General features: G+C 38.0%; 2 long non-coding RNA genes across 2 annotated transcripts; both read right to left on the bottom strand.

Annotated features, from left to right (window-relative positions):
* Positions 1 to 5,087: 5,087 nt before the first annotated feature.
* On the bottom strand, positions 5,088 to 5,666 carry LOC142376019 (uncharacterized). Its single transcript, XR_012769204.1, has 3 exons — positions 5,577 to 5,666; positions 5,409 to 5,476; positions 5,088 to 5,300 (listed from the first exon to the last, which is right to left on the bottom strand). It is a non-coding gene; the product is annotated as an uncharacterized LOC142376019 (long non-coding RNA).
* Positions 5,667 to 5,868: 202 nt separating this feature from the next.
* Positions 5,869 to 6,597, bottom strand: LOC142376018 (uncharacterized). The gene is made up of 3 exons (XR_012769203.1): positions 6,446 to 6,597; positions 6,239 to 6,342; positions 5,869 to 6,139 (listed from the first exon to the last, which is right to left on the bottom strand). It is a non-coding gene; the product is annotated as an uncharacterized LOC142376018 (long non-coding RNA).
* Between the last annotated feature and the right edge of the window lie 1,891 nt (positions 6,598 to 8,488).

Here is an 8,488-nt window from a genome sequence, read left to right as displayed (position 1 = left end):
TCCCCCTTTGGGTAAAGCCAACATTTTCATGAATGGTATATGTAAAGCTATTAAATGCTGTTCTAAACTATTTAGACAAGCCAATTGTGGAGGGATAATATCAACTTTTAAATTGTTCGTCACACTTTCTGGTGGCATTACACCTTTGCTCATCTTGTAATGACAAGTATAACAAATCATCAGTTTACCTCTGGATGACTCTGTCAATTTACATTGCACAGCACAACTATTGTCACATTTGTGCACATAATCTTCAGAAATGCATTTTGCTGCAATTATAGCACTAGATTGACTTTTAGAATAGAAATCTTTCTTACAAACTAATACTTGATGTCTAAACAGCAGTCTATGACAGACACAGCAGACAAAATCAGGCCCATCTTTAACCTTATCCAAAAACTCTTTGATAACAAAGTCAATTTCTTTTAACATTTCCTTACGTTGCTGTTGATTTAACTTCACACGCACTGAAACCTTTTTCTTATGTTCTACGTTACCATGATACCTTCTTCTACCAATCTCTTTTAATTTCTGCCTGTGCTGCAGATTAAGCTTAAATTTCTTCTTACTCATTGCCTTTACATTTTCTTGATACACTAAATTATATTTATATTTTTCTTTACCAAAAGTCTTAAGTTTCTCTTGATACACTAAATTATATTTATATTTTTCTTTACCAAAAGTCTTAAGTTTCTCTTGATACACTAAATCATATTTATATTTTTCTTTACCCAAAGTCTTAAGTTTCTCTTGATACACTAAATCATATTTATATTTTTCTTTACCCAAAGTCTTAAGTTTCTCTTGATACACTAAATTATATTTATATTTTTCTTTACTCAAAGTCTTACGCTTCTCTTGATACAGTAAATCTTTTTTATATAATTTTTTACTCAAATTCTTAAGTTTCTCTTGATACACTAAATTATATTTATATTTTTCTTTACTTAGCGCCTTTTTCTTCTGTTGATATAATGTATCAAATTGATATTTCATCCTCAACAATGCCTTTATTTTTTCTCTATGAAACCTAGCTTCCCTGTACTTTCTTTTTAATTCTGCAATCTTTTTCTCTTTATAAGACAATTTTGAATTATACATTGCTTTATTTTTCAATTTAATCTTGTCTTTATACTCCAAATCATGTTGGTAATCCATCACTTTTTTAAATGTAAATTTCTTCTTTAAATGTCGAGAAGTATTTGAACTAATTGTTTCTTTACTGTAAATTGTTTTTTTGGATTTTCTTCTAGACTTGTATGGTGTGTCTGATACATCATGAACTTTACAAAAACCATAACAAGACTCTTGATCACCCTGCAAGACACAAGTTGTAACCTCAAAATGACAACTGTCACATTTCAGATATATTCCTTCATTTGTACCAGTGGAGCTTGTACACCCATATTTTACCCATTCCTTGCCATTATGGACATACAAATTCACCCCTAATGCATTTGCAGTTGCCTGTATTTCTATTTCAGAAGCTTCATGTCCAACATACTTCATACAGGACTTCTTAACATAGTCAGACACAGAAGAAAATCCTTTACCAACCAATCGTTTACCCTCTTTGTTCTTCTCCAAATAAGAAACAGCAGCCAGTCGTACTCTGCGATGACTCTTCTGGGAACCGCTTAGTACTTGAGACACTGCTCTGAAAAAACTGTTACCATCTTTTACAATCTCTTCAGTCTTACACACACTCCCCAAAGGCCCAGAAGCTGTGGATCCTTGTGTGTCCTGTTTCACAAACGTAATATCATACTTGTTGCACAAAGCTTTTGAAACATCTGTACACACAGGATTAAATGACAAATGTTTATTAGCATTATGGATAATGACACTATCATCATCTAGTACATAACTGTTTGCAGTTTTTGTACTTTCTAAAACAACATTAGGTTCATTTGTTGTCTTATTTCGAACACTATACCCTTGAGAAATGGAGACCCTTTCCTTACAGTAACCATAACAATGTTGTGTTTGCTTAACACAAACAACTGTCTCGTAATGGTTACCATGAATATTTTGTAGATACACACACTGATTTGAGAACTGACCAGCAGTACATTTATATTCAAGCCATTTATCAATATAATATGTAACTATGTTCACACCCAAACAGTCTGCTGCAGCTTGAATTTCCACTTCAGTTGCCCAGGATCCAACATATTGCATCCTTGATCTTTTAATATACTCATTTATAGAGGAATTTTCATTTCTCAAAATGTTACAATACATTTGAGGATTCCTTTCTAACTGTTTCACTACGGCAAGTCTAATTTTCCTGTGCCATTTCTGAGTCCCACTTACAGCCTGACTAACAGCCCGGAAAAAACAGTTTCCGTCCCCGACGATGGGTTCCACCTTGCATGGGATCCCCAAGTCCCCAACCAAGTCAGATGATGACTCACCTTTCTCACATTCTACGTTCAAGTGTTTGCAAACAGCTTCTGACACCACTTTTGAAAGAGGATTAAACTTTAACGCTCTAGTCCTCACATTGGTGACAAACACATCTGAAGTTATAAGATCTTCATGAGTTTCTTGTATCTTTTTACAAGATGTACTACTCTGAGGCTTCTTTTGCCCTCTAGATTTATCTGTACACAAGACTTCCTGAACGGAGACATGTTTTAACAAATTACTGCCAAATGGACTAAATGAAGTCTCATTTCTGTGCATGTCAATTTGCACACCACTAATTTCAAATTCCTTGGGACTGGTTCTCTTTTGCCTAGCATATCTCTCAATATAATTCAAAAGATCATCAAAGCCGTTTAAATACAAAACGTTGCTTTTCCCTGAAACACTTACCATTCCATTACAATCACGTGCATGGGAATCTACAACGGCATACTTTCCATTCTGACTGATAAGAGCGCAGGTACTTCCATTTATAGTCAGAACACAAGTTTCATATGTGGCGCACATCTTTTGCAATCCTTCACGGAGAGTAGTGTGCGCACCAGAATCTATAAACTCACCCTGGAAAACATCTACTTGTCCAGCAACAAAATCTCCATACATCACATCTAAAGTACACCCGTCAATATCAACCTGCTTCGGCAAGTCTAAAACACAGAGCGTTTCCTTCCTACCACTAATCAGATTGTTGTCCCGCAAATAAGTGTACAAGGCGTCACCTCTGACAACAACATTATCTAATGTGTCAGAATGCCATGAAAAAACACTATCCATCTTGTGCTTTGCTAAAGCAACAAGAGTCACAGCTGCACACTGCAGTCCCCCGTACTTAAACCGATCATCGCCCTGATGGAACGATCCTCTAACTGATTCCTGACTACTTGAACTGGCACCATGACGTTCGTCTGTGACCTGCGTGTCAGTAATGACTGTGGTACATGCTTCTAAACCAAAGCTACTCTGTTGTACAGAAATCGCAGACATGCCATACTCCGTCGCATTTAATGATTTCCGAAGATTCATAATGTGAATCATTAAATCATTGAAGCAAGTGTTAAATACCACTACAGATGTACCCGTTTCTGATGCCAACCCCTGTAAATTTCTTATTCCACAGTCCACAATGACAAAATAAGATTCATGATGGATAACCAAGCTACATGAACCCTCAAGATTAAGAATGCACATTCCATTTCTCAACAAATACATCTGTAACTTCTCACTAAATTCCTCCTCCAGATTCAAATTAAATTGACCATAACTACTACCCCCAATTAGTACTTTCCATTTTTTACCAAAAATAATCTGTCGCTCCACCAACTTGCAAAACTCTGGCTTTGTGCCTCTCTGAGGTCTTTCTGTATCAATATATTCTGCCAACTTCTGACCTTCCGCATCAACTGCATCAACGTCCGATGATTTCCAAGTGCAAATTGGAAAAGTTTGGTGTTTTATAGCCGCTACAACACTACTGGTCATTAAAGTATTGCTAACAGACTGATTACTATGACTAACTGTTCCTGGAATAAGAGAAGGGGGGAACCGCTCTGAACACCTGCAAGAATTGGAGTTAACACACTGACCTCTGGGGGGCGTTTGACTGCACTCGAAATCCACCGACACCTCAAGCATCTACAATGACATTAGAAAACATAATTTCTTTCATTTGTATTCATTTCTTTATATTTACTACCAAAAATGTTGTTATACAAACCTCCCGGTCAGAAACGAGCTCGGACGGACAGACAGACACCAACCCAGGACAGTCAGACGCCTCCCGAGGATGGGGAGAAGGCACCACGTCGCAGACATCCACCTGTTTGGATGTTGCCTCAACCTATAAAACAAAATCATTACATTAATTCATCTGAATTTAAACCAAGATTCCAAATAATTTAGACCAAGTGTTTTCAGTAATACACTTTATGGTTTCATATTACTTACATATTTAACATAATAAAAAGCTAAATATGGACCACACTTACATTCTTCTTCACGGACACAAGCCCCACACCAACAGCGGCAGGAGTTACGCTCGGTGTGGCTGAAACCTGAAAGACAAAGACAAATAAATTAATTATGAACAATTATCCTCATTAAAGATCTGAAAAGTTAACACGCTTAAGATTTTACAAACCTGCTGTCTCACACGCCTGGTCCTTAAGACAGCTGGTTTCTTGACACGTTCCACAGGCTTCATCTATAACACAAACAACATGTCAGATCTGTGTCTTTTCTAAAAGACAATACTGAGACTATATTTTGAAATACACTTTGCTGCAACTTACCTCGTTGCCTGTGTGAACAGCTGCCACTGCCAATGGAGAAACTTTTTCCATGGCAACCAACAACTCAGGTGAAAAACGAACAGGATTCAGGGGGATGTAACACTCCTTCAAAACTGGAGTAGCAATCTGTTACACAAAAATTGAAATAATGAATATACTAATCACATTAAAAATGCTTTACAACAAGTGGTTGTGAAACACTCACCTTATCAGGAACCACCCTTTCCTTGGGTGAATCAGAGTCAGATTCCCCCGAATGGCTCCTCTATAAAAAGAACACACAAAAGCCATTTCAGAACATTACACACCAACTTAAATCCCATCCTTGCATAAAAGTACATTGGGAACAACAAGCTTCCTTACCTTCCTGCCGTATCTCACGGTTGTCCACTCTGGAGGCGGTGGACGTGGGACTCGTTCCACTCCCTTCACAACCAGACGTGGCACATACCTCGGCTTATACGGGGCAGCTGCCTGACTCGTGGCCAGTGGCTTGGGTGCAGACAGCTCCAGGAACTGATGCGCAAACACCCAAATGCGATCACTGAGGATGCGCATCCCCTTGTTGTCGTCAAGGTGAATCTAAACCAAAATAAAAGGTATATAAATCAGCAAAACAACAGACAAGTAAAATAAGTATTGAATATAAATTCTCACCACTTTCTAACTTCAGAATAAGATTGTACTTACTCCATCATAACTCCACAGATCGACGCGACTTAGGGGGAAGTCCTCGGCAATGGAATAAAACGGCATCTCTGAAAAGAAAAATATGTATAATTATACAAACATCCTTTTCACCAAAGACAACTGCCATCAAAATACTGGATATGAACTCAGAATTATTTTACTCCATACTTAGATTTGCCGAAACACGATGATACTCCTGCTGGAATAGCTCCTGTTTCTCCATGGATTCCGTCAAGCGTGGAATCATACCGATACAGAACACCTAGAGGAAGAATTGCATTATCAAATTACTTTATTTACAAATACATCAACTACTGATGCTTGGTGTTTTAATTTTTTTTATTTCTCTTTTGTTACGTTTATTCTTCTTATTCCTTTTTTAATGTGAAGCACATTGAATTGCACGTGTCTGAAATGCGCTATATAAATAAACTTGACTTGAAAATAAAATAACACACCTTAGTGCAGTGCTCACGAACTGCCTCAAGGTACAACTTAAAGGCCCGTCCTGCCTCTTGGTGGTTGATGCTGGACGTGAGGTTGTTGGATGGAGCAAAAACGCAAATAGCGTCAGGACGACGAGGAAGTACGACCTTCTCAACCTCCTTGCGCAGCTGATCTGCGTCAGCCCCTGGAGTCGACATAAAGGCAAAAGATACGAAACCTCCTTGCATTTTAACAATGCCATCTGCCAAGGACCGCAAATGGGACGCCCCGATAACAAGAACCAGCTATGGGAGGAAAAAAAAAAAAAAGACAAATTATAGCAAACTGACAATAAGCAATCCATTTCTACATTGTATATTTGAATAGCATGAAAATTTTCATACTTTCTTATCAAGGCTCCCATCCGGAATGACCAGCTTGTGACGACGCCCAGTATGCTCGCTGATTGGCCATTCGTTCGCTTTGTGTCGCCGCCCAGTTCCGCGGCCTATAAAGGAAAAGATATATATTAATCACTGAAAACAATATATATTAGCACACAGAATATACAAATACTCTCCATTCTTTAATAATATATAAATGATACTCACGGCCAACAAAGTCACTGGATGGCGTTGGTACGCCAATGCGCTGAACAGGCGAAGCCTCAGCACGGCGACGAGCAGCTTGAGATCTACGACTAGTTCGTGGCATCTGCAAATTGACATTAGAGAAATATGACAAAAACATAAGGGATTACAGCACAGTCTCAATGATGAGAAGACAATATACAAAAAGACAACTACTAAAATCTGTTAAAAATACATATATTTACAAGAGCAAATACTACCATTTATCCTAATTATGAAAGTAAGCAGTAATGTTAAGTTGACTGCAAATGATTTGAAAGTTTTCTGCACAGTGAAAGCCAGTAAATACATAAAACCATTGAAAAGGAACATTCAATCCTCATGGATTAACATGAAAAAAAAAATTTAACTAGGACTGCACTCTCCAATTTATGATATCATGATACTTTTAACAAGTATAAAAGTTTTAATATATATATATATATTTAATAGTATAACAGATAAAACCAAGCTCCTCTGCTCTCTATTGATCATTCCAAACATGAAACAAAACAATGCAAGCCCTTGCAAGCCCCCTGGTGTGTGCGCGCTAACTGGTGTGAACTCACGTGCACAAACTCGTCCACAGAGGGGGAAGGACCTGAAAGTTGTTTAATTTCGAATTTTCCGACTTTCAGGTCACTCCCCCTCTGTGGACGAGGTTGTGCACGTGAGTTCACACCAGTGTGCGCGCACACAAGCAAGGGGCAGACTCACGCTCAGCTTGGAACACGTGGTTGGTGACTGTTCTGCTCAGATAATAGAGAAATAATAAACCTAACGTGACTGGTTAAAAACAGCCGGGAGCGCTCGATTTTTGCAAGCATGATTACAGGCTTTAGAGAAAGCTACAGAATTCGGGAATTTTCCTAAACAGCCCATTTAATATTCTACTTCCAGAATCCCAAAACAGTTCAAGCTAATATGACTAAATAAAGGTTGCCGACGGCAGCCTTTACTTTAAATAGCTTATCAAAATCAGTCACTTATTTTTAAAACAGCAGCACAAAAAAAACAAACAAAAAAAAAACACACCTTTGCGGCTTATTAAAAGAAAACTCTGGTATTTTCAACATTAAGCCTCTTTTCTGAGTCGTCTGCAATGTTTTAAAACCCCCCTCAGCGCTTTTTTGATGTAGGCCATGTTTGTAGTTCTCTCGCACCAGAAATGCGGCTAGGTGTATTGCATTTCCAGTGCGAGAGAACTACAAACATGTCTTCCCTCTCTCAGCAATGAGGCTTAATGTTGAAAATACCGGAGTTCTCCTTAAAAACGCATGTAATTTAAATACCGTCTACATTTGCTACACAATTATCAATAAAACAAAATCCTTTTTAATTTCAACCGAAGAAAAGTGAACAGACTATTGAAAATCGTCGTAGTACAGCGGCCCGTCCCTATCCACCATATTGGCAGGATGCTAGCGTAAGAACGCCAGTCTCCCCGTTCGTTTACATTGCAGCCTTTTGTTAGCAGCCATGCTATTAAACGCAGCACGAGGCACGCAAGCCACCGACAGCAAGCCACCGAGAGCGTCCCAAAAAACACACTATTAACGCCCTTACCTTATACAGTTAATATTACATTAATTCATTCTTTCGTATTTTCTCTTTACAAAAAGATTGATATTTTCAAACAGTAATTTTCAATAAACTTCAAAGTATTAATTATCAAAACAGAATCACGGTCAAACTTAACTGATTAAAACAAAATAACTTAACAAAACTTACCTCGGAAAGATAAAGTCCAACAATCGAAGATTTGCAAAAAAAGGGAAGAAAAAGCGTTCAGCAGTTTTTCAACTGTTTGAAAACTTTAAGCTCATTAAACGTCCGGAGAACATTCATGAACTGAGAGCGACTGACGAAATCGACCTGTTTAAACCAGGCCGGCCAGCCCCAAAAGAATCACGTGATACAGAACACAGGCTATAGGAGGGTTTCACATGACGTCACAGTGCTGCATCGCGAGTCTTAACTATGAATATAAACTCTTTGACACTCTTGATTTCCAATAATAATCTG

Source organism: Odontesthes bonariensis, unplaced genomic scaffold (genome assembly GCF_027942865.1).
Source record: "Odontesthes bonariensis isolate fOdoBon6 unplaced genomic scaffold, fOdoBon6.hap1 scaffold_155, whole genome shotgun sequence".
In the NCBI taxonomy this organism is placed as follows: Eukaryota; Metazoa; Chordata; class Actinopteri; order Atheriniformes; family Atherinopsidae; genus Odontesthes; species Odontesthes bonariensis.
The sequence above is the reverse complement of the archived record's forward strand: the minus strand, read 5'-3'. Positions and strand labels throughout refer to the sequence as shown.